This window comes from Lupinus angustifolius, chromosome LG03, assembly GCF_001865875.1.
Source record: "Lupinus angustifolius cultivar Tanjil chromosome LG03, LupAngTanjil_v1.0, whole genome shotgun sequence".
Lineage (NCBI taxonomy): Eukaryota > Viridiplantae > Streptophyta > Magnoliopsida > Fabales > Fabaceae > Lupinus > Lupinus angustifolius.
In genome coordinates this window covers 11,643,798-11,655,628 of record NC_032011.1, presented here as the reverse complement: position 1 = coordinate 11,655,628, position 11,831 = coordinate 11,643,798, and the positions used below count along the sequence as shown (strand labels likewise).

Below are 11,831 nucleotides of genomic sequence, written 5' to 3'. Positions count from 1 at the left end.
AGGTTTCTTCAAGACAAAGTAAGCTACCTTTCTTCAAGGCTAAGTAACCAAATTAAGCACATAGCATGCCATGCTTTAACTTGATTATTTTTAGCAATTCATTTTGAGCTTTTGTCTTGAATTTTGGCTTGAATTCTTATCCATCTTTGAATTTATTCTTTAATATTCAATTTCCTACAAAACTCAAAGAAAACTTGCACAAGAACTAATAAGGAACTAATTTATTTAATCATGCAAAATTTACCTAAAAAGTGTTAATTTAAGTTGGTTTTCTACAATTTGTATAGGATAAGTGCCATAAAATAATAGTGAAAAGTGTATACTTTTAACATTTATCACTCAACCATATTGGAGACTATACCATATGAGAACTAATCATCTGGACATATAGGTGGGCCATGGATTGCTCTGTTCAGATTCATTACCATTCAATATAAGTTGAGAAAGAAAACATATAAAAAACAATGTAATATTAGTACATCATTTCAACAAGCCATGAAATACATATTATTTTCCATAATCTAGGGTAAACAACTAAACATATATAAATCAAGTTAATAGAATTAAGAGTGCGGTAAATAAAAATTCATAACAAGGTTAAATTTTGAGCTTCCATTTGCTAGTAAAAAATTCAAGCTAATACAAAACTTCAGTTCTCTCCCATGAGACTTATAATTGCCATAATACAACTTCTTTATTAGGTAAGCACTAAACAAGGCAACCTGAAAATCAGAAACAAGGGATATAGTGAATTAGGATGATGCAAAAGGCCATTAAAAGAAATTGCAAAATATCACAATGCAAGCATACGATAACACACAAAGACAAAACTATGTGATAAGCTCTCCTCTCGCCTATCAGTATTAGTTAATTATTACGCTCACCCTTAACCCATTCTTACATACACCATCCATTAAAAAAGCTAGAGTGCTTTTATTTTAGCAATCTCATGCAAGAATGGGTGCAATTAGTAACTTAAGGACATTTACATGGAATGAAAGATGGATAAAGTAATAGATAATACCATTTGAATAATTATTCGAATATCATATCCTTAAATTCTGGAACTTAAATTAATATAATACACACATTATAAAGCCAATAGGATGCAAATATATGGATCATGTGCATGCAGGGAATAGATAATTATCATAAAACAATATGAAAAGACATAAAAATAACATACCGCTATTCCCGCCAAAGTGCTTCTCAAGAATAAGCATAAAAAATTGTCGATGAATTGCATAATGTTGGCTGGAGTGATGTGTGAGAGATCAAGTTTCTGGATTGCATTAAAAAGAACCACAAATGTGCCATCATTGACAACACCTTCACCAAAGACAAGACTGCATATGTGAGGCGTTTCGTTCTGATCAAGCACCTACAACATAAGAATGAAACTAAGAAACTGCTCTCTGTCAATTTTAAGGCAAAAACCCCTCTCTTTCTCAACACTCAGTACGTGTAATGTGCACACATAATCTGTAACTGAAAATACTGCTCCAATTGCTACTAGTAGAGAATAAACAGTTAAATACTGCAAACATGAATGTTAAATGATAATGAACTTGTATCCTTCTATACTATAATACACCATTCTTAGCTTCAACTGAATATATATTACTTCTATGATAAAGAATTGTTGTTGACCTCAACAACATCAAATATTATGAATAATATCTATCTAGATACCCGAATTTTATATGGATCAAAAAACGAAATCATGAGATAAGTATATGACATGAGCTACTAGCTTTACTCTTAAAAAAAAGAGGAATTATGATTAATACCAAGCACATGAACAACAAAATGCAAATTACTCTTCAACAACAACCATATAGAAATATAATTATTGAAATAACCCATATTGATGACAAAAGAGAGCCCAGGTCAATAAAAGATGCACTACAATATCCATAGTGGCATAAGGCAATGGAATAAACCTTGAAGACCAAAGACACCTCAGTCAAGAAACTACATCAAACGATGATATTTATCCATTTTTTATTTAAGTGGGATTTCATATAGAAAACACATCAATTTCAAATATCCATAATGTATGCTTAAACACAAAATTAAAATGAAATAAATGTGAAAATGGTCATCAATAAGAGGAATAAGGCTCAAACACCTTGATGAAATTCTCACAATCCTAATTTTAGTAAGTTAAGAATTAATTCATATCTATATTAAAAATAAAAGTTATAAGGTTGCTTGAAATACAACAATTGTCGAACAAGTAACAAGGCATTCCAATGAAGTAAAACACTAAGCAGATATAAAAGGAACTATACAAATACAAATAATAAGGCTTGAAATAATCGTTCAAGGATTTTTTACCCAAAATATGCAAAAATAGGATTTGAGTGATTGAAGGATTTGAGCGATGGAAGATTAGAGTTGGATTGAGTAATTGAAGCTGGATTTGAGCGAACGAAGGTGGATTTGGGGTGATTTGGACGAATGAAGCTGTATTTGAACGAATGAAGCGAATTTGAAGGGGTTTGAACAAATGAAGCGGATTTGAGCGTTTGAAGATGAATTTGAACGATTGAAGCTAGATTTGAAGCGAATAATTTGGAATATTTGAGTGATTTGGCCGATTTTCCGTGGAGGTAGAATATAAAGAAAATGAAGAAATGGGGGAGAAGGAGAGAAAAATGAAGAAATGAGGGAGGAGAAAGAAATGAAGAAATGAAGGAGGAGAAAGAAAAATGAAGAAATGAGGGTTTTTCTTTTGCTTTATTTTCTCATGGCGGAATTAGAGTAGAGTGTATAGGCATGTGTGTTAATTCTGGAACAGGCCATCTAGTGTGGCTCTTTAAGCGTGGCTAACATGAACTTTTCTTGTTGTGTTACTTGGCACTTTGGACCCATCCATGAAATAATGATTGGTAAAGTTGCTTATACTTGTGAAGCACGGAATAGTAGCTGCTCAAGACGAATTAGAATTTGGGAAAGTAAAAAATGGGATATCGTTGTGCGTGAAAATACAAGAAAGGATAAAGTATTTTGAAGAAGATCGACGGGGTATCTAATCCTAAGGGCAAAAAATTACAATTTTTTCACTAAACAATATTCCTAAAATAAATTTCCTGCTTTAAATATTTTAGAGAAATACTCCGGCTTTTATATTATTGTGGTGTTAGGGGGCTTTCACTGAACTTTCATTTGGTTTCTTTTCTTTAAAGAAAAAGAAAGAGCAAAAAAGAGACAAATCAACACAAGGGAGATGCATCAAATGACAAAAGACAAGAATAAAGGAAGAATAAATTAACATAGAAGACATTATTTATGATTTTAATGATTATAGGAGATAATTTATTCCTTTTTATGAGGATATACTTTATTCTCTATAAAAATAAAAGAGAGTTAGTTAGTGTTAATTAGTTGAGTTGATGAATGTTAATTACTTTTGGAGGAAAAAGTACTTATATTAGGAAAGGGGGTTATGGTGTATGATGTACATATATATAACATTGTAGTGTTGTTAAATTTCATTGACCGAATACAATTACGAGAGTAGCAAAATTCCACAAGTTCTACTCTGTTTTTCTATTTCGTGCACTTTTACCCCATTCTTCTTCTTTGTTTTCTCCCCTTCTCTTTGGGCATTCTTCCTTCATAGTAACAATGGAGACCATCTTTCTAAGACGATATCAGAGTTTTAGTATATAAGTTCTGCTGTATACTAACCTTCTACTTTTCTATCTTAATCATGGCCAATAACCCATTAAGTGATCTATCTAGTCATTTCATTATGCATCCAAATGAAAACATAAGGGTAACGTTGGTTTTAATACCTCCGGATGAAGGAAATTACTATTTTTGGTCAAGAGTCACAACCATCACACTAAAAATAAAGAATAAAGTTAAGTTTATTAAAGGAAGCCTCCCAAAACCTTTTATCGACCAACCTCTCTTTATTGCTTGGTATAAATGCAAGACCTTAGTCTTGTCTCGAATCAATCAATATTTGGAATTATCCATTACTCAAAGTGTTCTTAGGTTAGAAACGACATATGAGACACAAAAAGAGCTTAAAGAGAGATACGATAATTGTTTTGATATTGATTTTTTGATTCTGTCTCTATTTATTTCCCATATATTGTACTTCCTCCTCATATGAGATTGAAGGAGTACAATAATTGGTAGGATTGTGTTCAAAGAAAACTTCATATCTCAAAACTTGTTAGTTGGATGTTTATTCTTGCATCCATCTAGGTTGTTTTGGAAGATTTGTCATTTGCTGGGTTAGCACCTCAAGTTGTTGAGTCAAGATTTTGTTTTGAGTTAACAATGTATCTGGAATGCCCAAATCTAATAATCCTCACTTGAATAGATTTCCTCTCCCATGTTGGTATTTTTAATCATTAGTGGTATTTGCTTCAATGATTGCTACTGCTTCTTCAAAACTGACTCCGATTAATGAATCAATTGTTGTTTCATCAAGAATTAGTTTGCGTTCTTGCAGCTTATTGCAAAGAACATGGACATGTGTGGCCACTTTTCTTGCAAGCGGTGCAAAACTTCCTTGAACTCACACCTTTGCCCCATGTTGTTTTATTTATTGGTGCTTGGTTTCCTCTCCCATAGCTAGACTTTTTCAGATCATCCTCTAACAAAATTGGCCCTTCCTGCATTGGGCCTTCTTTCAGGTGCACTTCCCTTTCTCCAGTTTTCTTGGAGATTAGACTCATCACCATTGATCTTGACCACTAATGGTAATTCTCTCCTATGAGCAGAGGTGATACAAAGGTTGAAGTTGGGTTTTCTGAGGGATGTGTGTAGAAGAGGGATTGATATTGTGAAGAATCCATGACTGGGTAAAAGTGTTTATGAGAGAAGACATGGTGTGTGTTGAATATAGCATAGCTCAATATAAGCTCTAATACCATATGATAAAGGAAAGGTGAAGAGGTGAATTTGAGAGATGAAGAATGAGCTCATACAACTCAATAACAAGTGAACCGAATGAATGAAGAATTGAATGAGTGAAGAAGAAAAGATTGAATAACCTCGTAGTGAATTTGATTGATTAGTGAAGAATAATGGAATTGAATTACAAACTAGTGAAAGTTGCTATTTATAGAATCAACTAACAACCACTTTCCAACTAATTAACCAAAAATAGAAGGTGCACAAAAGTGCACAAAATACACCTGCAGAAATAAAGAGAGCCTTGTTCTTGCAGCCATGGCCTTGTTCTTGCTTCTGCTCATTTGGCCAAGCTTGTAATTAAGCCAATGGGTCTGTCTTGGTCTGTCTTACTGTTTGATCGAGAGTATAGGACTTGGTTTGTTGCTGGATTGTTTGTGGCTGAGTGAGAATTGGCTAATAATGTCAACGATACCTTAGCCATAACTCATTAAGGTTATGCACAAGTCAAAGAGTCCAATATAGGTGAACTGGTTCACAAGTATGAAATCTTCAAAATAGGGATCATGAGACAATTAATAAAATGCTTCGTAGATTCTAAACCATCATCAAGAGTCTTAGATATGTTACAAGGTTTATGAGAATAGAAACCGTGTCAAGAAGTTGCTTTGGTTTCTCTCAAAGTGAAGAACAAAGCTAACATATATTCTGGAAGCTAAGGACCTCAGCATTCTTACTTAGGAGGAGCTTCCAGCTAGGATCCCTTAATTTTCATGAACTTCAACTTAATGAGGAGGATAATTCCATAAAAGAACAACCAATTGCTTTTCTAGAACTCTTGCGTAGGAGGATTCTCATAATAGTACTATTTGATATAACAATATTATTAATGCATTACGTGCTGTATCAAATAGTTACTTCATAATATATCAGACACATCCAACAACATAAAACATATATGTCAAAAAAATTCAACACAACTTCAAGCTCATTCAATAATACATATAATCAATACTATTAAGTATATATTGTATATTACTGCAACAATATTAAGTATATTGTCTATTTTGCATCTATACAATCCAATAATGTATGTCTATCTATACTAATTAGTCTACTAATTTATACAATATTTAGGACATAGTTAGCTCAATCTTCCTATTAAGTTGTGTAATCTCATCATGGGTGTATGTCAATACATTGAACACATAAAGTCTCAACTTGTACCTTGTTTTGGCATTGTTGAATAATCTCCTTCATGAAGTACACCATATACTAACTGCAATCATTTTAGTTGTTTTGACATTGTTGTGTAATGACTCATATCTCTATATAACAACAATACAAGTTATGGGTTTGGGCTGAGGTAAAGGGGTTGGGGTAGAGGGCTATATATTTATGTTATATAAACCTAATGTAACAATGAGAAGAATAGTTAAATACTAATCCTAATTCTCTAATAATATATAGTGGTAGACGCTCAACGCTCCAGGGGACGTAGGCACAATTGGCCGAACCTCGTTAGCAAATCTCTTGTGTTATTCTCTTGTCTCTGTAATCTTTACTATTTGATTGTTTGCTTGTTCCCAACAATTGGTATCAGGTGGCTCTTAACCTAGGTGTCAAATTCAATGTGGGGAAGTTCGATGGAATTGGTAATTTCAGATTGTGGAAAATGAGGGTTAAGGATGTGTTGGCTCAACAAGGTCTATCAAAGGCGCTGTGTGAGAATGAACCAGAGGGTATGGATCAACTGGATTGGGAAGAATTGAAGGAAAAAGCTACGGGAACCATACGGCTCTGTTTATCAGATGAGGTGATGTATCATGTTATGGATCTGACGTCACCAACAGAGGTATGATAGATATTAAAGAAGTGGTTCATGTCCAAGTCCCTAACAAATAAGTTGTATTTGAAATAGAGACTATATGACCTGAAGATGTAAGAAGGTGCTGATTTGCAACAACATCTCAACAATTTTAATAAAGTGATCAATGACTTGTAGAAACTTGATGTGAAGGTTGATGATGAGGACAAAGCAATAATATTACTGTGTTCTTTGCCAAATTCCTATGAACACTTGGTGACAGCATTGACGTATGGAAAAGACTCAATCAAACTGGATGAGATCACATCTGCACTTATGTCCCACACTCACAGAAGACGGAATGTAGGTGGAGGGTCTCAGGGTGATGGTCTGTATGTGAATGGGAGCCAAGCGCGTGGGAGGAGACGAGGCAGAGGAGGTCCTGCCAAAGGGAAAAGACCAAATTCTGGGGGCAAAACACAAATAGAGTACTATAAGTGCAAACAGACTGGGCATTACAAAAAGGATTGTCCCAATGAATGGAGTTCTAGCAAGCCGGTGGGGAATGATGGAGTATCTACATCTACAAATGTTACACATAAAAATGACTCTAGTTATAACAGTGAAGTTGATCTACTATCTGCATCATCAAATCATAGTACAGATGAGTGGATGCTTGATACTGGTTATTCCCACCACATGACGCCAAACAGAGAATGGTTCACCACATACAGGGCAGGAAATTTTGGTTTTGTGTATTTTGGAAATAATAAAGCATATGAAATTATTGGTATGGGAGAACTCAAAATTGTGAGGGATGATGGTGTAGTGAAGACGTTATGTGAGGTTAGACACATACCAGATTTGAAGAAGAATTTGGTTTTTTTGGGGACATTTCAGGCCAAAGGATTTAGCTATAGAGCTGATGGGGACAGTGATATTCTTTGAGTATGCAAAGCTGCTCTGACTTGTGATGAAGGGTAAAAGGACTACAAGGAACACTTACAAGTTGTTATGGAGAACAGTTGTAGGTGGAGTTGCTGGAGTGACTGAAGAGATCTCGGTAAATTTAGACCATGTTGCTACAAAATTATGGCACATGCGTTTGGGACATATGAGTGTGCATGGCATGACAGAACTATGCAAAAGAGGACTGTTGATGGGAGTCAGCAAATGCAAGCTAGATTTGTGCAAGTATTCTATGCTTGGGAAACAGACACGAGTTAGTTTCAAGGCTGACCAACATAGGACTCAGGGCATTCTAGATTATGTCCACACTGATGTATGGAGACCCACTCAGGAACCATCCCTGGGAGGTCCTAGGTATTTTGTTACCTTCGTTGATGACTTTTCCTGCAAGGTCTGAGTATATTTTCTGAAGCATACATCAGAAGTCTTTGCTGAAGCATAAGTCAGAAGTCTTTGCCAAGTTCAAGGTTTGGAAGGCAGAGGTAGAGAACCAGATTGGTAAGAAAATCAAATACATGAGGTCAGATAATGGTACGGAGTACAAAAACTCACAGTTTCAGAAATTCTGTGAGGAACATGGCATTCAGAGACACTTTTTAGTGAAGAAGACTCCTCAATAGAATGTTGTTGCAGAGAAGATGAATAAAACTCTTATAAAGAGGGTCAAGAGACTGAATGCTGGACTTTCCAAAGGATTTTGGGCAGAGGCACTTAGTATGGCATGTTATGTCATCAATAGATCACCATGTGCTTCATTGGATGGTAAAGTTGCAGAAGAAGTATGGACAGGTAACTCAGTCAATTATAATATGTTATGCATATTTGGTTGTCCTACTTATGTACATGTACCCAGTGACGAACGATCTAAACTTGATCCTAAGTCAAAGAGGTGTATCTTCATTGAATATACCAAAGGTGTGAAAGGTTCAAGTTCTGGGATCTAGTTTCCATAAAAGGTGGTATTGAGTAGATATGCAGTTTTTGATGAGGATTTCATGTGAAACAGTCAATTTTGACAGAGGTGCCCATGCCAAATGGAGAGACTTTGGGATCAAATATGATTCCAGTGAGCAATGAAATGGTTCAGGTGAATAAAGGCAAGGAACCATGCACTAGTTCAAGTCAAGAACATGATGATTCTCATGGTAGAGAGTTCAGGTGTGCAGGAGTATCTACTTGCTAGAGACAGGGATAAACGTCATATCAAACCTCCAGATAGATATGGCTTTGAGGATATGACTTCACTTGCTCTCCATATCAGTTCAGGAAATCCATGTAGCTTTCAAGAGGCTATAAACATTCAAGAGAAAGAACAATAGATGGGTGTCATGATGGAGGAGATGGAGACTTTACAGAAGAACCAAACTTGGGAGCTTATTCCATTGCCCCCAGATAAGCCTACAGTTGGGTGCAAGTGGGTGTACAAGAGGATACCAGCAGTATCATAAAAATAAGGGGAAAAGTTCAAGGCTCATCTTGTAGCAAAAGAGTATTCACAATAAAAGGGGATCAACTACAATGAGATTTTCTCCCCAGTAATGAGACACACTTCTATCATAGCAGTGTTTGCCATCATAGCCAGCCGGGATATGCACTTAGAACAGATAGATGTGAAGACTGCTTTTCTCCATGGTGATTTAGAGAAGAAACTTTACAGGACACAACCAGAGGGGTTCAGTGCAGCTGGACAGAGTCACTTAGTTTGCAAGTTGAAGAAGTCTATATATGGGTTGAAGTAGTCTCCCAAACAGTGGTACAAGTGGTTTGACACTTATATGTTGAAGCTTGGTTATAAGCGCTATGAATATGATTGTTGTATTTATTTTAGAAGCCTTGACGATGGTTCTTTTATTTTTCGTTTACTTTTTTTTGATGATATGTTGATTGCTTCTAATCATTTAAGTGATATCAATGAGCTGAAAGTCATGTTAGATAAGGAGTTTGACATGACAGATTTAGGGGCTGCTAGGAAGATTCTTGGGATGGAGATTCACAGGGATATGGGAGCTAGAAAACTATGGCTCTCCCAGCAAAGCTATATTGGAAAGATCTTAGAGAGATTTGATATGAGCAATGTTAAAGTAGTGAGCACTCCATTGGAAAATCACTTCAAGCTTTCCCTAGATCAATGTCCAAAGACAAATGAAGATAAGAAATACATGTCAAAGGTTCCATATGCCAATGCAGTAGGTTGCTTTATGTATGCTATGGTTTGTACTAGATCGGACTTGGCACAAGTAGTTAGTCAAGTATGCAAATACATGTTGAAACCAGGGAAGCAGCATTGAGAAGCAGTCAAATGGGTTTTTAGATATTTGAAAGGGACTACAGGTATTGGTATCATGTTTGGAAACCAACAAAGTAATCCTTCAGTTATTGGTTATGTTAATTCGGACTATGCAGGAGACTTGGATGATAGAAGGTCCTCAACGGGTTTTATCCTCACCCTTGCAGGTGGACCAATTATGTGGAGACCATCAATTCAGTCTGTTATTGCTATGTCCACAACTGAACTATAGTACATGGCAGCTGGTGAAACCTCTAAGGAAGCCCTATGGCTTATGGGGCTGGTAAATGAGTTAGGCATTGAGCAATGTGGAGTGCCGCTACATTGTGACAGTCAGAGTGTTATCTTCTTGGCAAAGAACCAAGTGTATCATGCTAGGACTAAATATATTGATGTGAGATTTCACAAGATTAGAGAGTTGGTAGCTTATGAGAAGATATTATTGCAGAAGGTTCACACTTCAGAAAATGCACCTGATATGCTAACCAAACCGGTTACCGTGGACAAGTTCAAGCATTTCCTGAGCTTGTTGAACATTCACTGATGCTGGACTATGGAGCACCCCCCCAACCCAATGGCGGAAGATGAAGTTTGTTGATATTCGCCAAGGTGGAGATTGTTGTGCAATGACTCATATCTCTAGATAACAGCAATACAAGTTATGAGTTTGGGCTGATGTAAAAGAGTAGGGGTAGCGAGCTATATATTTATGTTATGTAAACCTAATGTAACAAGGAGAAGAATAGTTAAACACTAATCCTAATTCTCTAATAATATATAGTGGTAGTCGCTCAACGCTCTCGGGGACGTAGGCACAATTGGCTGAACCTCGTTACCAAATCTCTTGTGTTATTCTTTTGTCTTTGTACTCTTTACTATTTGATTGTTCGCTTGTTCCCAATAGACATGGGCACTATGATTAAATATAAAATAACAATAACTTTTGAATATAGGCAAATACCTTTACATGAAATTTGTACACTATAATTACTTGAAATTTGTAAAAATATCTTTACATGAATGCATTTAATGAAGCTTTAGAACCAATTTGTGATATCTAAATTTGTCCGGGCCCTTAAAAATAGAAAGTACACAATTATTATCCAAATAATAGTATATTTCCTTCACGACAAAAACTAATAGTATATTGGACCACATATCTAGTGAATATTTCCTTCATTTTGAGGTATTTGTTCACATTATAATGAACCAATGAATCCAAATATTGTATTTGTTATTGAATGCGATTTATGATTATCAATAACCAATGACGCCTACAAAATGTGCAGTGCGATTAGAAAATGTTAAGCACACCACATTCTATACAAAATAAATTATGTTTATGAAAAGCGTTCACCCGATATTATAAGGTGAAAGGAATAACTCTTTATTGGAATTTTCTTGAAGAATTTCAACTATATATTGTGGTTGTCCCTTTTTTATTTTTCAATCAATTGTTCTATCCTTCAAGAAAAAAGATATCATTTGTAGGGACAAGATCATCATCGACATTTGATCTTTGACAAAATTTTCATTAAGTACCTAAAATATAAATATATTGATCAATACAAACACTATAGTAACCCCAAATAAAAAAGTAAAAAAATAACCAATCATGCTCAAAAACTTCATTCATACTAATGAATTCTTCTATAATATACCTAAAGATTGTAAAATTTGATGTTCTGAAAGTTTGCATGTACATCGACCTCATATCCTATTTTGGACGTTTGTTTTATTGAACGTTATTGATTGTTTAAACAGTGTCTGCTTCATTAAACATTATTGAATGTTGTATCCTTCAACTCCACTTATAATGTAACAACGTCCTGCACATGGACATTGTTTGAATGTGTGTTGTTAAAAGACAATTTTGGCATAGTGGTTTGA

The 11,831-nt window shown here is 35.2% G+C and overlaps 1 long non-coding RNA gene across 1 annotated transcript; it reads right to left on the bottom strand.

Annotated features, from left to right (window-relative positions):
• On the bottom strand, positions 417–1,491 carry LOC109342574. The gene is made up of 3 exons (XR_002107088.1): positions 1,463–1,491; positions 1,187–1,381; positions 417–722 (listed from the first exon to the last, which is right to left on the bottom strand). It is a non-coding gene; the product is annotated as an uncharacterized LOC109342574 (long non-coding RNA).